A 22,565-nucleotide genomic window follows, 5' to 3' on the forward strand; every position below is an offset into this window, starting at 1 on the left:
TGGTTAGTTTTAAATTTACCTAGGCTAAACATCTGGGGCAAGGGGGGTGTGAAATACAGACGTGGGGCAGGGGAAGCAGTCTGGTTAGATGCTCTGCTCTTGCTCAGTTTTGCCCTTGTCACAGTATTTCAGGTATCAGCATTCAGAGATACATTGATTCCGGTACACTCAGTTCTCTGTCCTACTTGTACTACTTGTTCTCCAGTGACACGTATTGATTTCCTTTTGCAAGTGAAACCTGAGGTGGATCTCTCACATACTGTTTGGAGCAGAAGAGACCAAGACAAGCACATGCCCAGAGACCTCCCTTGTGCAAAGTTTTTCTGCTTACTCTTTCCCTGCAAACTGAAAGCTCGTAGTTGAAGACTCATTAGTCATCAAAACCAGTGAAAGTGGTGCAGGTCTTAAACACCAGTAAGTGAAACTCAGAAATAGCTCCCACTGCTCAACAAAAACCCACACTCCAACTCTAGAAATAAGAGTTGTTTTCAGATGCTTCCCCCCTCCCCAGACGAGGGTGACAGTTCACTTGAGTGTCAACAAAAAGCTCTGCTTTCCACACACTCTACCCTGTTAAATAGTTTCCTGCCATTCACACCCTCAACCAGTAACTTTCCTATGCCAAGAAACCAGAATATGAGAGAGGAGCAAACATCCCTGAGTAAATAAAGCTCAGCTTCAGCCCTTAAATTCTTACAACTTACGAATTTAGCTCGGAGTTAAGGCTGTTGCAGTGCTTTTATGAGACGCTTTAGCCCTTCTAAAACACAGCTGGAGGCTTTTCAGATGGACGCAATGCACACAGAACCGTAAGAAGGTTTCATCTTTATAGCTGCAAGCCAAAGCTTTTCTTATCTAATACAAACTAACGATTTAAAGTTGGCTTAATGATACTTTGAGGGCTATAAACCCCATGATTTACAGCTCTGTCATCTGCTGAGAGAGTTCTCAAGTTTCTTTTTGAGATAAGCTGAGTGTCGTTTGCCAACTTGTACTTAAGCTGACACCCCTCCGTGCTGCAGCGCGCACAAAACCTGTGAGTCTTGACCAGTTCTCATCAGCTGCTGTTGGAGCGACACTAAAAACGATAGTGTATCGTGGTACAGGCTTTGCCTTGTTCCTCTGTGAACTACAGAACAGATCCTCCTGCCTGCATGAGGCGGATGTGTGCTCTAGTCTCTCTCTATAATGGGGGGCAGGGGACAAACAATTTGTGGCAGCTGCCACATCTGCTAACCGTGTCAGAGCAGAGGAGAAGCTGACCAGTTGTCTGCTCCACCACCTGGGCAATGTTTTGAACAAGTTTGAAGCTTACCTGGAACTTTAAATCTGCAGTTCCCCAACCAGTTTGGTCGTGGTTCTTGTAGTGTCTGATCAGAAACATCCCTGCTGCTCGTGCTTGTTGCCTTTTGCTTGCAAGGAACTGTGGGATTAGGTCTGTTCTCCCATGAGATGTTTTTCCCCAAAGCTTGAAGATGTTTCTTATGCTTCAGTTACCACCAGAAATTTAGAAACCTGTTTTTTCTCCCACTATGTCCCATGGCGTAGATGAAACACCCTTGAACGTTCAGACTAGACTCCTCTAGAATGGCTTCCCTAGAGGTTGCTTCATGGTATCTACCTTTGTTCAGTTCAAAGCAATAGCATGAAGCTTGGTTTTTTGGTAACTAATTAATTCCCCTAGGCTCTTCCCTAGGGAATACTCCAGGAATAATTTAACTACAGCTGCCTGTAAACTTGCAAGAGTAAGGAGTTGTGTGCAATAGATTGTTCGAAGCTGCTCTCAAACCGTTTAGTTTAGTTTAGTTTAGTAAATGTTTTTTCAGCTCTCCCTGCTCCCCCATTTCTACTATGGTAGTGTCAACATGCATCTGAGCTGGAGTTCTTGGTGTTTAAATAAAAATCAAAACCTTACTTATCAGGAAGGATTGCAATGTGCTCCTGAACTTCAGACCAAGGAAAACCAAGCCACCTCCTGAGCTGAACGTGCACAGAAGAGCTGTTTGTTGGCCAAGCAGGGGTTTGTGATGGTTTTCTGTCAGAGCCTGCAGCCTTCTTAGCGACGTGGTGACACCAGGAGCCATGCACTGCTCCGGGCACGCCTCAACGATGAAAGCAGACATTTTTTCACCTAAGTAAAGATTATACTGCCTGTAATCACCTGTCTGTATTGCAAGCTAACCCATCCATGGCTTCAGACCTACACCTTGTCCCAGCCTTACATTCATCATAGATTTTGGATTCAGAGCTGTAGCTCTACTTTGTAGAATCATAGAATCAACTAGGCTGGAAAAGACCTTTAAGATCACAGAGTCCAAGGCAGCAAGAGCCCCAGTTAGCTGAGCAGTGAGTGAGCTGCAGCCAGCCACATGCTCTTGTTTCAGCCAAGACTATTGTGTGAAAACCCACTAGGAGCTGGAAAAAAGCCCCGTGGGACAACTCCAGGACCATTGCGGTAGTTCTGACCTCTGCTGATAGAAGTGCGGAGACGAAGGGCAGATTTGTGATCCAGGATGTTCCTCAGTCTCTATCCTCCCTACAACCTCTGCAGAAAGAAATAGGAGAAGGAATGCTAACCCTGCCCTGATAGGGGTGCACGGAGCTCCTGCCCTCCTTCAGAGGGAAGTTTTGCAGCTTGGATATCCGGAGAGCAAGGAGTGTTGAGCTTCATGTGACAAGAACTTACACTGAGTGATGCTCAAAGATGGGGACTTCCAAGTCTTCTGCAGAGAATAGGAACAAACCTGAACTCTGCATGTGCTACAAGGTGGAGGTGTGAGAAGAGCAGAGGGATGGGGGCAACACAAACCACAACTTGGACGCCTTTGAAAGAGAATGAATGACTCCATCATTGATGTGAAGATCAATCGTAGAGTCAGCACCTCTCCTGTGAGCACTGCCTGTAGATGGGCCATGTACTCACCTCAGAGCTCAAGGTAATGCAGAGATTGAATCGATGGGAAGAAGTGAAGGCCCCTTGTCCAGGAGAAGCAGCAAGATTTTAGCAGATGATAATGGGGAAGGGAGAGCAATGGGGCAGTCAGAATGTTTGGTCAGCACTGTGCAAGTAGCTGCTGTAGTGGCTGGGCCCTGTGAAGGAGCAGAAGGCACCAGATGTGCAGGCAGGACCCATGCCCAAGATCCAATAAGCAGGAGCATCTGGCTGTAAGCCCTGCCAGGTCCACCTTAGACATGGTCCTAGCACCTCCACTACCTCCTTGGAGCAGGTCTGCAATGGTCGCCTTGTTTAGGGATGGATTTTGCTCAGGATCATCCTTTAACTCAGCACCTGTGTTCCTGCCAGGTCTGTCTCAGTGAGACGCTGCCAGGTCCAGCAGAAAAGCTCCTTCTGTTCCCCCTTCCCTGCCAGGATGCAGAGAAAGTTAAGATGAAAAAGAAAATACTAAATTTGGGGGTGGAAAAATCCTCTCTGCTCCAAAACCCTTAAGCGCAGCATTTTGTTCCTCTCACTTGCACACAGCAGTGTTCTGCCTAAATGTCCTTCATGCAAAATGCAGCCCCTGGTAGTGTCTGTTTAGAGCGGGGTCTGCTGCCCTCATGCCCTCATCTCTGTCTGCTTTGGGCCAAAGATAGGACTCGGAGCCATCATGGCCATCACAGTGAGGGGCCTCGGGGCTGCAGTGAGCTCAAGTGTCGCAGCCCCCTGCCAGCAATGGACAAGTAAAGCCAGCCAGCAAAATGCTATTTAGAGAAATTACCTTAAGACATGTTACCCCCATCTAATCCCTGTCCCTTCCTGAAAGGGATTGGTGGTGCAGGAGAACAACAGCATCTGTTGCTGGAGGGAGAGCTTCCTGCCGGCCAGACAGGGAAGGAGATGTCATGTCCTGGGGCGACCCTCGCTCCTCCTGTGACCAAAATGCCATCAATAGTCAACACGAGATGGAGGAGCAACTGGGCAGGGTGCCTCAGGGCTGCCACACTGCTCCAGTGTCCAAGCACAGCTCCAGAGACTGAAGGAGCTGTTGGGGTTTGAAGGAGAATACCACCTTTGACGAGTTTTATCTTTGGTTTGGGAGGATCACCCTTAAAGCCAGGTTCGGCTACCACAGTCTAGCTGCAGGGTATAGGTCCGACCCTGTATATATATATATGTGTGTGTGTATACATATATATATATACCTCTATGCAGAGCTATGAAGCCCTAGGTTCTGCCGCCGCACGGCTGTTGCAGATGGCCGGGTTTGGTGCACAGAGACATTTAAAGTTTGCCAGGCACTGCCGCATGCCGCCGGTACCTTCCTACCGCTCCACAGCCCCGCCGGGCGCGGGCTGCCCGAGCCCGCCCTGCAGCGCAAAGCCGGGGACACGGCGGGCTCCAGCCCCGGGTGGGGCTGAGGCGGCGGGCTCAGACCCGCGCTAACCCCCGCTCCCAGGGCAGCCGCGCCCGCTGGGCGCTGCAGAGCGCAAGGGGTGCCCTCCCGAGCGGGGCTGCCCGGCTGCAGCGCTGTGGGGGGAACCGAGGATCTGGGCCGCCTCCCCCACACACCCCGCGCCGCTTCCTTTTACAGCGCCGCGGCACCGCGCCCGCAGCAACCTCTGCCCGTGACGCCGCCGCCGCCGCCCGGCACCCGGAAGGCCAGGCTGCGCCCCCGGGCCGCCCGCCGCACAGGTAGGCTGCTGCGGAGCCGGGCGCGGAGGGGCGCGGCGTGAGCGGGGCGGCGGCTGCCGGCGGGCGGGCGCCCTCCCTGCTTCGGCGCTGAGGGGAGCCTGGGGTGGGCGCCTGAGGCGAGCGGGCAGCGCCTGAGGGGAGCCGGGGTGGAGCCCGAGCGGAGCGGGCAGCGCCTGTGGGGAGCGGGCACTGCCTGAGGGGAGCCACGGGGCTGGTGTGAGCGGAGCGGGCACCGCCTGAGGGGAGCGGGTACCTGAGGGGAGCTGGCACCGCCTGAGGGGAGCCACGGGGTGGGCGCCTGAGGGGAGCAGGGGCCGGTGTGAGGGGAGCCGGTGGAAGCAGCCGGCGGTAATGGGGGCCGAGGCGAGGCTCCGCTGATCCGCCCGGGCGGGCGGGCGCAGCCCCGCGGGGCCGGCGGAGGGTGCTGGCCCCTGCCCAGCCGCTGCCCGCCTGCCGCGCCGCGGGCAGAGCCGGCGCCGGGCCCTGTTTGGGTGAAGGCTGGAGCCGCCGCCTCAGTTCCCCTCAGCGCTCCGGGTAACCGGTGTAACCGGCCCCAGGCAACCAACGGGACCCCCAGCAACTGCGAGGCTGAGCCCGAGCAGCAGGAAGCTGGGGTTGGCTGCAGGTGGAAGCCCGGTTTGGTACCACCATGGTGCCACCCCGGGGTTGGGAGCAGTGGGGATGTAAGCTCTGCTTCCCACACGTTGTTGGGCACACTGTGTTTGACTGTGCCGTGATGCTCGGGCAGTGCCAGGCTGGAAGCTTTTCAGTCCTCACTCATGCGAATCTTGCATCTAGAAGTTCAGCCCAGCAGCCAGGAATGGGTTGGCCTGGCCGGCAAGGAGGCGAGCGCTTCTGCGTTGGGGGATCCGGTGCTTCCCCATCCGGACAGGTTGTGATGGTGACTCTGTGTGAAAACTACCCCTCTCTTAAGCTGTAGCGTTTCAAACGGGGGTAGTGGTGAAATGGGAAATAGCACAGAGCAACCCTGTAACCATGAAGATTAACTGGCTGTATGGCTTAGAGCGACGTTACCCTTTTACTGCTTAAAAATGAACTGTTATCCTTTACATGCAAGACCCAGAAAGCCGTAAGAGGTATACTTGCTTATTTGGTGTTTCGTTGGGTGTGTGATTAAAACAGCAGAGGCCCTCTATTTCATTCAAACCCCACATGTGCACCCGAACCGAGAACCGTTTTGAAGAGATGTGGGATTTCATCGGAAGCGCAGCATCGTCTTTGTTTCAGTGCTCGGCTGAAACCGAGCCTGGCAGCAGGCTGGTGCCTGGTCTATGTTGAGGACGCCAGTACTGCCGCATTCAGGGTGCCTACGGGAGGTCAGAGGGACCCTCCTGGGTGCACGCAGGCGCCCTGGGTCATTTTGCTGCTCGGCGCTGCATGGCAGAGCTGCTCACAGTCATCTTGGCATAGCAAGAGGCAGCTCTCACTGCACAGCTCCTGCAGTGTTCCCACTCAGTACCAGTCTGGGCAGCAGGATGCTCTCAAGCCGCTGTTGCAGGCGGTAGTTCCTACCTGCTGCTTGCTCTGGTGAGGTGAGACTGAGAGGCTGGTTAGTGTTTCCTGACAGTTGCCACCACTCCTATCTCCAGGGAGCACTGGAGATCAGTGGTGGGATTCCTCTGTGGCTCAGCAGAAGCACCCCTGGCATGATGGGGTTTGTGGGCAGGCCCAAGGTGGTCTCCACGGCTCAGGATCCAGCAGGAACACTCATACCAACAGGGCTTTGAAAAACCTGCCCAATGAAGTCTAGAGCATCCGTTTCTCTTGCTGAGATCGATAGTTCAGACTGCTCAGCAAGGAGCGTGTGCGATGGATTTTCAATAACCTGCACGGCACAGCCCGGGCTTGAAGGGAAAATAATGAGGCCTCATCCTGTGCCTCTAAATGTGAGTGCGCCCAGCAAGAGCAGGGGAAGGAGCTGCTGCGCTGCGGGTAGTTAAAAGCTTAATGCTGCTTCCAGAGTGTGGGAGGGCACGGCCACGCTGAACTATTGCTTTCTACTCGGAGGTATCAGAGGATAAATAGTGTCTCACAAGAATAAAGATGTTTGAGATACTTCCTGTACCTGTTGGAGATGAACAAGACCAAGAGTATTTTGAAAGTAAAAGCAAACTTCCTGTGAGAAACTTTTGCTGACGCAAGGGCGAGATGGTTTTAGAGCTGGAGGCTCAGCTGCGTGATTCAGGGTCGGTGCGAGGCAGAGGGCACCGAGCACTGGCCTGTCTGAACCTGCAAATGGGGCACAGGCACAGCATCATGTGCTCCTCCTGCTTCCCTGGGAACAGGAGAGGCCGTGTCCTCTGCCTGCAAACCGCCTTGAGAACCTGATTATAGACTGCAGGTTGGTTCGTCTACAGGTATAAACTGGCCTGCCCTGGTTGACTAAATACACGGTCCAGAGGCTCAGCTGAGAGCCAGCAACGGGCTCTTGGCTGCCCAAGCAAAGTAGATGCAGGAGTGCAATCCCCTCGTGGGCTTCAGGAGTGTTTCTGTCAGCTGAAGGTCATTCCTGCAGCCATCTCTCAACCCTGGCTTAGAAAGGCTTGTCTCTGAGGTTAGCTCAGTCCAACTCCTATCTCCCTAATCATCTGGTTTAGGTTTTCCTTTAGTGCTTACCCAGCCTGTGAGCTTATCTGCTGAATCACTGTCCTCCTGCAGACCTGCACGGTTCCACCGGGAGCTGAGCCTGCCTCGCTGGCTCCCAGTGCTTCCCCTGCCGCAGCACAGCTCCGAGGGAGGAGGAGGTGGCTGGAGCAGCGCTCACCGGCTGCGGGAATACAGCTGCTGGAGCCGGGATTTCAGACCTGCCGTGTCCTGCAATGGGCAGAAAGCTCTTTGTGCAGTGTCTGCAGTTACTGAGCTGCTGGAAACCTTTGTTCTGTGCTGCTCTGTGCAGAGCTTCATACAGCCTGGATTTCCTTTCGGTGCCTCGGTTCTGTTACTGTCTTTGCTGAGTGTATTTTAAAACTCTTCTCCCCAGTGGGTTCTTTGTTGGTTTCTGAATACTGGCTCACGTGGATTTATCCCTTTAAGATCTTCCCACACCAGAGATGCTCAAACCGAGTCTGTGTGTGACCTTGTGGTATGAGGTGGGATAAATCTAATAGGTAGCTTTGGTTTCCATTCCCAGCAGGTTTTTACATGGTGCAAGCTGCTTTTCTAGCATCAAAATGCCATTTTTTTAAAATGCTGAGGTTGATATCTGCATTGCAGAAATGCTCTAAGATCTGCTCCACGGTATCCAGTGGATAAACTCTTTATTTCTCAAAGGCTTTCTGGACAGAAAGGGGAAAATACCGAATGTTTCAACTACAGCAGAGAACTAGGAATTTTATCTGAGTCTCACTTTGATGATCTTTCTTAGAATCATCGAGTCACAGAATGGTTTGGGCTGGAAGGAACCTTAAAGATCATCTAAGTTTTTGTCTCAGCCAGAATTAGGAAACACCCCCTGCATCTGCCTTGTTCCCAATCTTGAGGTTAAACCTTCTGGCTACAACCCTCTCTATGTAAGAAGAGAAATATAGACACTAGTTGTAATCTGTGCTATGAAAACCTAATCTGTGACCTAATTTGTTGTGATACCATGAAAAACCTGTCAGGAGCAATCACTGTAGCCCATGGCACCGATGCGCTGCTGCTTTCCAAGAGCACTCACTCGTCTCAGCCTCAGTGGGAGCCGTGTCACGCTGAGTCTGTGCATTTGGGCTTCTCCACTGCCAAATTTGGGGAATAATATACAGACAACTCTCAGGTCACTTCTGTTATTCTTTCAAAATTAAAAGTGAGCAGTCTTATTATGTGTGGAAGTGAATGTCTTCTGCAGGACAATCCCTGCAGAACATGCTGGTCTGAAACAGGCTGAGAGAGCTGGGGTTGTTCATCCTGGAGAAGAGACGGCTCAGGCGGGACCCTGTAACAGTCTTCCAATGCCTAAAGGGGTCTACAGGAAACCTGAAGAGGGGCTTTTGATAAAGGCCTCTAGTGGCAGGACAAGGGGGAATGGCTTTAACCTGCCAGAGGGGAGATTGAGATGAGCTCTGAGGCAGAAGCTCTTCCCTGTGAGGGTGCTGAGGCGCTGGCACAGGCTGCCCAGAGAAGCTGTGGCTGCCCCATCCCTGGCAGTGTTCAAGGCCAGGCTGGATGGGGCTTGGAGCAACCTGCTCTAGTGGGAGGTTTTCCCTGCCCATGGCAGGGGGCTAGAACTGGATGAGCTTTAAGGTCCCTTCCAACCCAAACCTGTCTGTGATTCTGTGAAACATGTGGGAAGGACAATGAGATGCGACCAAAACTGGCCGATCTTCTGTGCGTATTGTAATAGCTGTTTACCTGTTAATTGCTCATCCCCTGTCTGTGGTAGCAACTTGGATACAACCAGCTCACTGGGTGAGTGCTTAGAGGAGTGATGTGTCTGAACAACCAGTGTGAGCTGAGGTTTCATGGGCTGATTCTGAGAGGGCAAAACTGTCTGGCTTCTTGTACAGCCCCTTTGAGTCAAGTTTATTGTCCTTTCAGGAGAAAACCCAAGCTCTTCTGTGGAGTGTTACTGAAGCCATAACCCTGCCAGCCTTTCTCTGCAAGGCTAGAGAAGGAAAGAAGGTTTTACAGGTCAGGGATGCACAAATAATAAGCTGAAAAACTGGTAATTGTGTTCCTAGGTTCTTGTGCTGCTACAGGGAGAAATCTGAACTGAGGAACTGCTGCTCTGTCAGAAACAAGCAGCAGAGCTGGGCTTCCAGTTTCATTGTTCTCGAAATAACGGTTCATTTAAAACCAGAAATATTATCTTTAAAAGGCTTTAATTGAAAGCACTAAGTGAAAACGTGCATGCAGTCTGTTCACAGCTGCCCAGATCTCCGTGCTTAGTGAGACACCATCAGTCTGGGTGGACTTTGGGAGCCTGCAGGTTGCTGGCTGGTTTGTGGGATCCAGTAAGATGCACATCCAACTTGAGGCCATGATCTAGGACCTGATGCCTTCTCTGCTCACCCTCGCAGGAGCTACCTGTGCTGCTCTAAGGCATTGGCTCTTACATTTCTGATTTTGAGCCTCCTCTTTATTTTCAGTGCTTGTGTACATCTTGTTCCCTCACATACACTGGGAGGGAGTAGCATAGAGTAAGTGCATTCGGGTAGTGTTTTGTCAACTTGGCGTCCTTACATCCACCCTGGGCACTCAGTGCTCAGGTTTCAGGGTGTTATTTGTTGATTTTGGCTCACTCCAGGCTTTTCCCTCCACCCACTCGCTTCCTCTCACAAATGTTTCCTCATTTCACCATTTTTCACACACGTTTTAGGTTGCTGCCTGTTGCGGGCAGGCTCGGTGGGAGATGGGTGATGGATGGGTGATGGAGAGGAGGAGCAGAGGTGCTTGCACATGTGTGGAGAGAGGGGGGCTGGGTGCAGGTGTATTTTGGAGCAAAGGCTTGGAAGCAGGGTGGATGTATGGTGGAGGTGTGCAGGTTGAAGAGGGCAGATGGCTGTATGTGTCCTCAGGGTGGAATCACCATCCCTGGAAGTGTTCAAAAAACTCATAGATGAGGGCCTTAGTGACAAGGTTTAGTGGTGAACTCGGCAGTCCTGGGGTAGAAGTTGATGATCTTAAAGGTCTTTTCCAACCTAGTTGAGTCTATGATTCTATGTCAGCATTCACGCAGCTGGGAGACACAGGGCACGTAAGGCTGGTCCATGTGTGAGGTTTGGGGATGGTCCATGCTCCATATCAGAATGCAGCGGGGCCAAAGGCCCTGCTCCCCTCCTCAGCCCAGCACAGGCAGGTTGCTTTGCCTCCAGGACTTGTTCTTGGAGCTTAAAAGCATGCTTTAATGTGCCATTTTATTCTATATTTGCTTCTTATTTCTAACAAAGGTTTCCCAGCTCCCCTTGGACAAGACCAATTTCTCAAGCACACAGGGTGCATCTGGCAGCTTACAACATGTTAAAGAGAGGGGAAGAAAAACCCACCATGAAAATAACATCTCTGGAGTTTTAAATTAGGCAAGGGCTAAAATTAGGAAGAACAGGTCTGTGTGTGGCTGTGCAAACCAGCAGGGAATTAACATTCCCCTGCTGCTGAGCAAGGCAAGCGGAGGTTTGCAGCTTGCACTTTCTTCGCCTTGTCCTGCTCCTGTCCTTGCCGCTTCTCTCCCCTGTAGGGCTCAGTCAGTAGTTAGCACAGAGCTGTGCAGGTGCCACTTGCCGTGTGCCAACAGTGCTGCTTTCAGCACTGTGAAACGTTAGCAATAGCCAGGGTGGGTTTATGGTGTTCCGTTAACATCTTTGCTCAGCTGCTATGAATGGCGCCGTGCTCAAGTCACTTGTCAGAGCTCTGGATGTGGCCTGAGTCCCACGCTGGGGCCCGTGTCCAGCCAGCACTTCCTTGGCGAGGTAGGTGCTCCATGACACTTGTGCTTGTTTCCTCTCCCCAGCTGTGGTTTGCTTTGCCCTGCTATAACTGCGTTGCTGTTAATGGGGCTGCAGCAGAAAGCAGTCGCTGAAATAATTCACAGCACAAGTGTTACTTTAGGTGGGGTTGGTTCTTTGCAGATCTGTTTTTCATTTTACATCCTGGCATCGTTTCCTTTTGCAGCACGACCCACGCAAATGGGATTAGATATTAAGAAGAAATTCTTCCCTGTGAGGGTGCTGAGGTGCCGGCACAGGGTGCCCAAAGAAACTGGCTGCTCCATCCCTGGCAGTGTTCAAGGCCAGGCTGGACGGGGCTTGGAGCAACCTGCTCTAGTGGAAGGTGTCCCTGCCCATGGCAGGGGGCTGGAACTGGATGAGCTTTAAGGCCCCTTCCAACCCAAACCATTTTGTGACTCTCTGATTCCAAGTTGAATTGGGCAATAGGTTGGTGGAAAACTTGCTGGTGGAGGGGAAAATGATATGAAGAACGGACCTTGAGCTGCTGAGGAAGAGAGTTGCAGGAGGGGTGGTTGTTGTTTGGTTCTGCTGGTGGAAATGACATACGGCTGCTCATCTGTGGTGTTTGAGGGAAGGGAGAACACTGAGAGCCTTCCCTTTTCTCCTCCCTCCCTTGGGAACCGCTGTGCTGGGCCCTCTGCCTGCCACTGGAGATAAACTAACTCCTGGGAGTGAATGTTCTTCCACCCTTAGCATATCCAGAGGAACTGGAGGTCACTTGGAAATCAAAATTAAACAATGCCTCGGTGCAGCCTTGAAAAGTTTACTCAGAGGGTGGTTAAACTGCTGACATCCCTCCCGTAATGGTGCAGGAGAGGGCTCTGGTTTGGCTGTCAGCAGCCAGAGGGGACTGCAGAGCTTCACCAGCAATGGCAGGGCTGCGTTCCTGCCCCTCTCACCTCGCTCCCATCGGAGGGTGCCAAAGCAGGGAGGGCTGGACTGCGTCAGGCACGTTGCTGCCCAGAAGCTCATGCTGAAGGATTATGAAGTGTCTGGGCTGCTGCAGGCCAGGGGCAGTGCCAAGGGACCATCCCAAAATGGGAACAGCCGAGTGGTTGTGCTTTGGAGGAGGGCAGCAGCCCGTACTGACCCTGGAGTTGTTTCCCTGGGCTGTGCCTCCTCTGAGCTGCCCCGTGGAGAGACAACCGGAGCCTGTCTCTGTAGGCATCCTCCAGTGGTGTGCTCCTGGTGGTGGACAACCGCTGCCATTGGGGTAGAGTTACGTGATGGATGATTTATGTTTCCCCCAACTCAGTGCCTTGCCAGGGACGCTCCCCATCACACTACTCCCTGTCCCTGTATCTCTGCAGTCTCCAGGGATGATTTAGGTTTTCATGGTGGTGGGTGTGGGCTAGTCAACAAAACTTAAAGGGAGAAAATAGGAGCCCCATTCCCAATTCTCTTCTGCCCTGAGGAGGGCAGATGCTCCAGCCTGTGAATCCTTACTCCCTCTGAAGGATTAGCCATAGGACAGACACACTCTCTGTGCACTAGTGGGTCTGTCTGGCAGCCTGTTCGTGTTGAGGTGTTAAGATATTTACTGTACGTGGCAGCATCCTTGTGTTAGTGCACTCTGGGTATCGCAGGTACCTGCTGGCAGTGGCCTGCAGCAGTCTGTCAAATGTGAATGAAGAAGCCACTCACATCTCTATTTAAGGGTTGAGACCAAGTTTCTTTTCCCAGGATTCTCGCTTTGAAAGGAGATTGTTTGTTTTAGGAATAGCTCTGAATTGTAAAACTTGTATTGGGACTTCTTGTGCCCAGGATCCACAGCCCGTCAGATATCCAGGTTATTTGCACTTCTGTCATTGCATTTGTGAGTGAAAATTGCTTTCAGTCCACTTGAACCTGTCCTAAGTTTGCTGCTACCCAGCTGTATGCCTCGACGTGACATGAGTCACAACACCTCTAAAACACATTTATGCATTCAGGGTACACCTAGGACTTGTAGCTGCTGCTCATAAAAAAGTAGTCTTTTAAACTTATTGACGTTCTGTTCGGTCTGTCATCTTTTCCTTAAAAATAAGCTACTTGATGTGAGAAGCAGTTGGTGGATGGACTTGCCCTGCAGGGGAATGCTACCCAGGTGCAGATGACAATCCCTTGAATGCTTCTGTATGGGGCTCCCAGGAGATCATGGAGCTGGTACAGCACCAGTACGTTCTTCTCCCCTCAGCCTCCTGCTGCACATCAGGCAGTTTGAGGAAGTAAGTGGGGCCCAGAAGGAAAATAGTGTGCTTGGGTGAGCACGTAGAAAAGCACTGATCCTGATAACCTTGTGTGCCTGCTGGAGTGCTTCTCCAGAGCCTTGGAGAGGACCAGCTGATACAAGGCCACCAAAAAGATCGTGGCTAATCAGCAGGTTGCCCAGTGCTGCAGAGGTTTGGAGCTGTTCCTGGGCAGTTGTTTCCATAGAGCTGAGTACAGTTGTTTGCATACTGCGCAGCGCTGGGGCTTTTCCTCTTCCTCTTAACTTTGTTGGGCTCCATTGTACAAGTGTCTGCGAGGGAAGTCGTGTTCTCAGTCAGCACCCAAACTGCTGTAACTTCCCCTGGGCAGCGGCTCCCACAACTGCTGGTGAAGGGGAAGGGCAGAGGCTGCTCTGTTGGGGACCTCAGAACTTCCCCTGCATTTGTTCTCCTCCCTGGTTCCTCACACTGCCCCTGTCATGGGACATGCACCAGCTGGGGTGTCTGCCACAGGGGATGCTCGTGGCCACTCGAGAGGAGCCATGGGCTTCCTGTGAAATCCCCCTGTGAAGTAACAACTCACACCCCATCCACGCTACTACACAGATACCCGGCACAGCTCAGCCTCTCGTCAGCCCTGCTGCAGGAGGAGACCACAGGCAGCCCCACTGCCTGCACTTGGGGAGGGGGTGCCCCTCTGCTGGGAGCTGTGCCACAGGGGAGAGGAGGAAGGTGACCCCTGTTTCTGCCTGCAGCCGTGCCAGTGCATCCCAAGCCTTGGTCCAACCCAGCTGAGACCCAGCAACTCGCCGAGCTGGTCCTTCTCCAAAGCTGCTCCAGGCCTGCCTCTTCTGCAGGATGGAGCCCAAACCCACAGCCAGGCTTCCTCGGGTTTTGTTAAGGTTTGACCTAACCAGGAACTGGTAGAATCTGTGAGGCAGTTGTGGATGTGTCCTAAATGTACAGCTCATCTTTCTCACAGTGTGCTGAATAATTTCTGAGCTGGCAGAGCCTGTGCCTGGGAACCAAGCAAACCACCCCCTCTCGGTGTGTTTTGGTTTATGTCCTGCACTGTTCTTACGGGCTCCAGTCCTACTGTGAATTCCACTGACATCAGTAAAACACTGACAACTCCCCCAGGTGGAGCTGGGCAGGATCAGAGCTTTTGGGAGATGAAAGCAAGTCCAATGGTGCGAAAGATTTTCTCAGTCCCTTATCCCAAAGCCTTCTTTTGCCCTAGACATTATTACTGCAAGTGCAATAGGTAAATGTAGGTTCCAGCCCTGTAAGAGGATGTACCAGTTAATGCAGGGAACTTCAGAAATTGCCTTTCCTTTCTCTGAGGTCACTTTAATCCCTCGAGTGTCCAGAGATTAAAAGATATTTGATGAACATCCTAAACATTCATTGCACATTTCCAGGATCCAGCTGACCTCAAATCCTGCATGCAAAGAATTTGCATTTGCTTCTAAAAGTGTCTCATTTTGTGAATCAAACTGTCAACACATTTGAAAATGAGACATTTGTATCTCTTGGAGTTTAAATTGCTGGATCAATTTCCCGTTAATACTAAGGGTGTTTAAAGGACAAATTCTCTGCCTACTGCAGTGAAAATTTACCCCGAGGTATGACATTTCACCTGCTACTGAGTATAAGATGGTTGAATATAATGGACTGGAATAGCTAGATTTACACATGCTGCTAACAAAAGCGGGTGAGCAGTGGAGGATCCCATTACAGCAAACCTTTCCTATTTATTTTCTCCTCCACCTTCTTCAGCCTTCAGAACTTGCACACTCTTTGCAGTTTAAAGAACTGCACTATTCAATAGCCCGTGCCTGAACTGGCGCAGTTTAATCATGTACCATAGGAGTGGATAAGGGGAGCCCTGAAGAGCTTCCACTCTGAAGGGCATGAAGAAACGGGAACACCGGGGTACATCCCAGGCCTCGTAGCTGAGCAGCAGCCACAAAGCCTGGCTCCAGCTTCCCCAGCTCCTGGGCAGGACCATACAGCTCCGAGTCCCATCACATGCTCTTCTGGTCCCAGCTATGCTGACTGGCAGGGCTTTGCTTGGCTCTGCTCCTCGGTGTGGCTCCATCCTGTGTTAGAGGAGAGGAGGAGGACACTTGGCAAGCCTCGACCCCCTCCTCCTCAATGAAATATGGAGGCAACTGGAGCGAGCTAGCAGCAAGCTAAAGCACACGGAATAGCTGCAGATAATGTGAACCCAGGGGCATGGTGAACCTGAGCCTGCGCCGAGGCATGTTTCCCTGAGGAAGTGCCAACATAACCTCGGAAAACATACCATGGAATTGCACCATACTGTCCCTCCCTTGTGCTATCACAGAAACCAGATGCCAGGATGGAAAAGCACCAGGAGCTGAATGAAAAAGCTTCAAGTGTCAGAGCGCCCTGCTCAGCCCTACCTTCTGCTGCAGGCCATCTATGCTTCCTGGCATTCCCTGGGCTCTTGCCAATTCCCGTCAACAGCTGTGGTTTGTGGTTGTAATGCTCAGCGTTTGCCTCCTCTTTCTCCTAGCAGACCTGCATCCAAGCTGGATGTGCAGCATGTAGCAGTTTGGGAGTCCCAGAATTGGCCTCCAAGCACAAAAACAAATCCTTCTTTGCTGCTTTATCTTCCCCGAGCTCTGAGATGCTGCAAGTGTGGGTCTGTAACTCCTCTGGGCCCTCCTGATGGACTCTGTAAGGAAGGGTTATAACAAAGTGCTTTGTAATACATCATCTTGTTTCTTTTAAAGAGCAAGCAAGTGCCAGCAGTAAATGTAGAGCTGGATTGCCAGCCCAGAAGCAGCCTGCTTACTGCCTTCAGCAGACAATGCTCTTCATTTCACTGTGCTTATTCCCAGTTTCTGTGTCTATGTATTACTGCTGAGAAGGCAGTTTGGGTAGGAGCGGCTCCAAGATGTAAGTAAGTATCTGTTAGGAATCCCATTCCTTGCTTCAGGAGGCCCCAGAAGTTCATTAGATGTTTAATGGCTTCCAGTCACCACTGTGCTGGATGGACCTGAACCGGTGACCGAGAGGGGAAAGGTTCTCTCACACATTTACAAACCCTGAGGCATCTGTTCCCCAGACACAGATTTGTCTAATTCCTCTAAAGCACTGATGACCTGCTCTGAAACGATAGTCATTCCCTTAGGAAATCCCTTGGGTTGATATCAAGTAGATATAGTTATTTTTGGGTTCTTTCCCAGAGAGAGTGCACTGGATTGCTCTGACCCCTCCGCACCAAATAAATACACCATCGGACTGTAGTAAAGGTCCAAAAAGCCTCATTCAAGGGGAAAGAGATTATTAATAATGAAGGGTAGTTCACTGCAGTGTTTTGGAGCCAAGCAAAGCTAAGAGAGCTTTTTTATGTAGCAGAGATAAAAGTGTAGAATATGGAGACTGAATTGATTACAACATTTAATGGCAACATAAAAGGCAATTAATGAATTGCAATGGTTGACTCTGCACTGAGGTGGAACGTGCAGCTCACAAGCAAGGTATTGCGCATTTTTAAAGATTCCAAAAAGCAGAAACAAAAGAAACAACCCAAACCCCTTATAGACCACTAAATGCCTATATTATTTTTTTCCTGAGAAACTCCTATGACCAGATTTAAAATTCTTTTATCCTAAAGCTCTGGTGCATGTATGGATGCGTGTGCTTCCCCCTCAGCGCTTCTCAAGATTAAACAAAGCCTTTCCAAGGAGTTGATCAGTGATTAATTCTAACCAAATTCTCACAGCAGGGATGGATGGGAGCGCAGAGGGAACAGCCTTCCACAGACTCCTCTGGAAGAAAGGCTCTAAACAAGGAGAGTCCCAAACTGCTGCATGTTTGAACTGCCCCATGTTGTTTACTGCTACCCAATTACAGTTTCCTAATGCGAAAGTGTATTTTCTATTTCTCTGCGATAACAGAAGAACATAATATTGAAGAGAGAAAACAGCATCGTTGGGAGGAATAGCTGTGCTTCGGGGGGAAGGTTTTCACATGTTCTGCATTGAACAAATTAAAGATTTATTGCAGAATCAACCTGCAGCCGTTCCTTCTCCCTGACAGTCACTCCATTGTAATTTCATCCCTTTGCAGCCTTTCCAAACCCATCCATTTCTTCTGAAACCTTTGTCCAAGCCCGGGTCTGACACGAGGTCTTTTCCTGCACTGAGGTCTCCTGCTCTGCTGTATTTCATGGCAGCCATTCAGCCTTCCAGTGGGGACACATGCCCCCTCTTTGCCATCTGGCCACATTGAAGTCCTCGGAGTGCAGTCCCCTCTGTGCTAAACCCACGCTTGTCACACTCATCTGCAAAGCCTCTCACGAGCTCAGGGCCAGAGCCTGCCATCTGAACAGCACTGAGTTATGCCTCAGGACAGAAGTGACCCCATTAAAACCATTTAGAAGCGCACATAACTTAGGACTGTCTCGCTGCCCTTATGTTTCCCTCGGCTCTCACGTGGTTCCCTTTCACATCCTTGCTTAAGCTGGTCGTCTTTGAGCAAACCATAGAAATGTTATATTCTTTACGTCTGTCCCTACCATCCTTTCAAAGTAAAATTCAAAGGATGAACGATTAAGATTACAATAACAACGGGAGCATGAAGAAGCAGGTACCACGTCTGTTTCTGGTACAGAAGAACAACAGTGTAACTAATGAATCCTAATTTTCTCCTGATCCGGGCTCTGCGTGCCCTGCTTTTCCCACTGGAGCTTTCTCAGTGTGAAACCTCCAGTTCCTCCCTGCCCCAGCTCTCCTCTTTCTGTCATGTTTCCAGTTCCCCCCAGTCCCTCTCTTCCATCTCGCCAGCTGAGCAAGAGGTGACATGTGCAGGTTGACTGGGCAGCACGCACATACTGTTTGGTGTCCAGCAGGACAAACCAGACTTCCAGGAGAAAGTATGTCCTGGGATAGGGAGAATTGCTGCCTGGCACAGGCCAAGGCAAGCTAGAGCCAGCTCTGCACAATCAGCCTTGCTGGGAAGCACGTGGTAAGGCCCTGGCCTGTTCTGTCTTTGTACTCAGGTTAGTTGGCTTGGGACTAACTTGGTGACTGCTGTGGGATGTTGTATTTTGCCACATGGAGACACCTCACTACAGCGGTACAAAACCAACGTGTACAACTGATCTCAGCATTTGTGTTCGCATAGCACCATAGAATGGTTTGGGTTGGAAGGGACCTTAAAGCTCATCCAGGTCCAGCCCCCTGCCATGGGCAGGGACACCTTCCACTAGAGCAGGTTGCTCCAAGCCCCTGTGTCCAACCTGGCCTTGAACACTGCCAGGGATGGGGCAGCCACAGCTTCTCTGGGCAACCTGTTCCAGTGTCTCATCCTCTCATTATGACTTAGACTGCGAGCTGCTTGGAGCAGCAATTGCACCAGTGTTTCTATAAAGCTCCATACAAATGTTTCCAACTTTGTTTTTTATGTAGGAAGTTACTGAAGTTTAACGGTGTCACTTCAGGCACTTAGAAACCATCAGGATGGGAGGTACCACTGGCACCTCATCTCCTCACTTAACAATAAGTCCAAGGCCAGAAACATGGCCAAACCTTCTCTGAGTTACAGCCTCGCACCTCACAAAGAGAAGACTCTTTTGCTTTTTTCCACTTGTTAGTTTGTTCATTGTCTGAGACAGGAACCATTTAGAGTAAGGAGTATATGATCATGTATCTAAAACCCCCCCGGTTTGTGATGCATTCCTGTAGAGGCACATGGTCATGGTAGGAAGCTCCTTGTTCTAATCTGATCATTAACATAATATGCACCTAAGCTCTGCCTCCAGGAACCCAAATATCTCAAATGGGACTGCATCCAGATTGGTATAAACAGGCACAGAATGTTTCCCAGCTCATGCGTGGGGTTTAGCAGCTGGACATAAAAAAATCCTCTCTTTTCATCAGTTGGGTAAGCTCAGAATCAGTTTAATTGCAATGTGTGGTGTCAGCTTTAGTCCCTTGTCTTGCTAACTGGGTATGAAACAGCTGCATCTGGTGCTAGATTCAGTCCGAGGTGCTCTATTCATGCTCAGGAAAAAGGAAGAGAAAGCGTCTGGTGTGCAGTGTTCCAGTTGCTCAGCAAAGGAAGTGCTTAAGTGCACGCCTGAATGCTTTGTTTTGTGGCAGCCTTCGTCTGCACCCAGCCTGTCCCTCACAGATTAGAGTATGGGCAAAAGTCCTGGCTTTCCATTTCCTCTGCCAGCAAACTCTCCTTTGCAGTTAGGGAGACTTGAGCTTAAGTGAGCACTAAGGACTCAGTTTCTGTCCCTCTAGCTAACCCGGGCTTCTTAAAATGATCACTCTCAAAACCTTTACTTTGGAAATCAAATATACCTACTGTCCAGGTGATGGGTGACTGGGAATTTCTTATCCCACAGGAAAAAGAGTGCTGCCTGTCCACTCCGTATGGTCGCTGGATGGTCTACAAGAAAATGTGTGTGCTGGTGGGGAAAGGGTCTTTCCATTCAGCAACTGGGTGCACTAAAATTGTTTTAGTGTCTGCTCCTCTTTGGAGCATGTTGACGGAACTGCATGGAGGTAGCAGTATAATGGGATACAGCGGATATAACAGTGTTATTTTAAAGAGCTAGATACAGTTGGTAAGTCAGTAACTAAATCACAGTCTTTTTTCCACTCACTGTTCAGTAGCCTTATGCTCACCATCACTTAGATGATCACTAAGATGAATTTGGTTTATAGTAGTTCAAGTGAATGTTGCCAAACCAGCCGAGGTTTTGATCAGCTAAATTGAATCCTACTCATGAGAGGGGAATAAACAGCCGGGTCCTTTCAACCTGAGCCAGGGGTGCAAGGACAGACCAATGGCAGCAGTGACACTGCAGCCCTGTGGAGTGCTGAGCACCCTCAGCCAGCAGTTGTGCCACCTGAGATGGAGGAACACATCCTATGGGATGCAGCCTGAGATGCTTCTCCTCGCTCATGTCTCACCCAGCCATGCCTAACACTGTTACCTGTGAACCTGTGTTTGTTCACCAAGTGTTGAAACGGGCCGCTGAGACTGACACTCTGCAGAGCCCTTCCCTGAGGAGCTTCCATTAACTCACCTATTTCCGCACCAAAAGACGGCAACATCCCCTGTGATCTGAAGAGCAAACTAAGTACCATCGTAGCACAGGTAACAGCTGAGACAAAGTGAAATGGTCTGTTGACAGTGTCCCTTGGCAACACCTAGACACAGCCCCAGAATCACTTAGGAGCCAAATGCTGTTCTGAGGGTTTCTAATAACAAATGAATGAAGCGAAGGACCAGAGGAAAATACCAGAGTCAGGCTCCTGAGGTGGGCAGAATTCTCAATGAAATCGATGAATATTTGTTTCCATCAGGGCAGCATAATTGGGTTTGCTCAAAAAAACCCCAACCCAAAACAAGAAGAAAAACATGGGGTTCTCTTCCAGAGAGTAATGAACCAGTCTGGCCCTCTTAAATACTGCTTTCCCTGTTCTCTGAAGCATTGATTCTGGCCATTAACTGGAATACTGTTGTGCTGCTGATTGATTGGAAACATTTAGTGAGTGAAAGAAAGGCTTGTGAGAAAGTTCCAGTGCAGATCATGGTTTATTTCCTACCGTGGTCCTGGTGGTTTACTTTGCTTAATAACCGGAGCTGACCGAGAGCTAATGGGAAGGCAAGTGAAACGCCTGCCACTCTACATCCCCCCCCCATTTACAGCCTCCTCCAACCTAGTGAAGCCCTTACTCACAGGCTCTAACTGCTACCCGGAGTGAATAAATCCGGGTACTTTGAGGAGCTCAGCTGGAGAAAGGTGCCTTTGATATGAGCAGAGGTGGTGACCCAGCACCTGCTGAAGTGATTGTGGCTTTTCCCCTGCACTGAGCAAACCTTTGCTGCAGAATAGGTGCATCTGGGTTTTCCCTCACCTGAGTGCCATCAATCCAGAAGCAGAGTCCCTGGCCACGGCCTCCTGAACTGGAAATGCTGGATTATCTCCATTGCTTAGCAGGTCTCTTCTCTCCCTGGCCAGCTCAGCCGTTTGCTAGCAGCATGGGTTTTACCACTGCCATTGCTCACTGTGCTTCTCAGTGCAACCGTGTCCGTGCAGTGATAGTTGAAGAAATTCTGTATTTCACAAACTTTAACAAGAGGCTTAAAGATCTCAGTGTCTAATACTGTGTTCTGCTCTATTCTGTAACAAGTCACTACTCGAATTTGTCTTTCTGTTTTCCAGTAGAGATAAAATACGATTAAAATAGCTGCAGTTCCTCTTTCCACCTTCCCTTACGCTTACTGGTGTGCAGCCTTCCTTCTAACGCGGGCTTAACACCTGCCATTTTCTCTTTATTCCTCTTTTTGCTTCCCTGCCTCGCACAGGTGAGCTGTACAGCTGAGGAAAGGCAGCGAAATCTGAAAACAAAAGAGCTTTATGTTGCAAAATCACCATTATCTTTGATCACGATCCAACACCGAATCCTCCCGCGTCACTTGACTTAGTGTTAGTTAACTGGGAGCGTGTATCAGCTGAGGCTCCCGTACAGAGAGGCCGTGCTGGTCCGGTGCAGGGAGCGCTTGCATCAACAGATGAACAAACTCAAAACTATCTCAGACTGTGTAAGGGCAGAAGAGGAGATGACTAATGTAACCGGTCACATGGAGTGGCTCCTCACAGCATGAGGAGATGACATGCACCAGCTCTGCCAGAGGAAAAAGAATGAGCTTCGGAAGCGCCTCAGTTTCCCCACCTAAATATCCAAATGGTTTGGTCATTTTGAAGAGAGACTGAAAGGGGCTGAAAGGCATTCTGAGATTGTGAGTGCCCGTCTCCATGCACGTATAAAACATTGCTGTTGTTTGGCAGTACAGTATCTGGAAGCACTTCAGGCATCCTTATAAGCATCCGATTATTTGACCTTGGCTTTTTGTTTTGCCTGTGCTTTTCAAAATGTATATAGATCATTCATATTTTGTTTATATTTCTGAAGAGCTACATTTACGTCTGAGGATTTGTACTGTCTAAAATGAAAGCCCCAAAGGATACACAGTGTGAATGTAACTGCTTCTGCAATCCCTTATCTGCTAGCCATGCACTTGAGAAGGTAGAGAAATCTGGAAGGGGAAGGGCAAAACCTGATGTTGGCTTTATCCGAAACTGAAAGTGCTGTGAACCACAACAGCAGAACAAGGGATCTCTGCAGAGCTGCCCCTCTTTGCCATTCTTGACATTTCAATGTAAGAAATCTCCTCTCTTTGAAAATCATATATACGTATATAAATATCTTTGGGTTTAGGATGCTTACTTTCTATTTTCAT

General features: G+C 50.2%; 1 protein-coding gene across 2 annotated transcripts in view; it reads left to right on the forward strand.

Annotated features, from left to right (window-relative positions):
* The first annotated feature begins 4,262 nt into the window (after positions 1 to 4,262).
* The window catches only part of CYRIB (CYFIP related Rac1 interactor B), a 101,065-nt gene continuing 82,762 nt past the window's right edge, over positions 4,263 to 22,565 (forward strand). The window contains exon 1 of one of the 2 annotated variants that reach the window (XM_030479395.1): positions 4,263 to 4,633. The gene's annotated coding sequence lies outside the window, so the exon portion shown is untranslated. The remainder of the gene's footprint in view (positions 4,634 to 22,565) is intronic. The other variant, XM_030479426.1, reaches the window with a different exon arrangement.

The sequence above is a fragment of the Strigops habroptila genome, chromosome 1 (genome assembly GCF_004027225.2).
Source record: "Strigops habroptila isolate Jane chromosome 1, bStrHab1.2.pri, whole genome shotgun sequence".
NCBI classification, from domain to species: Eukaryota; Metazoa; Chordata; class Aves; order Psittaciformes; family Psittacidae; genus Strigops; species Strigops habroptila.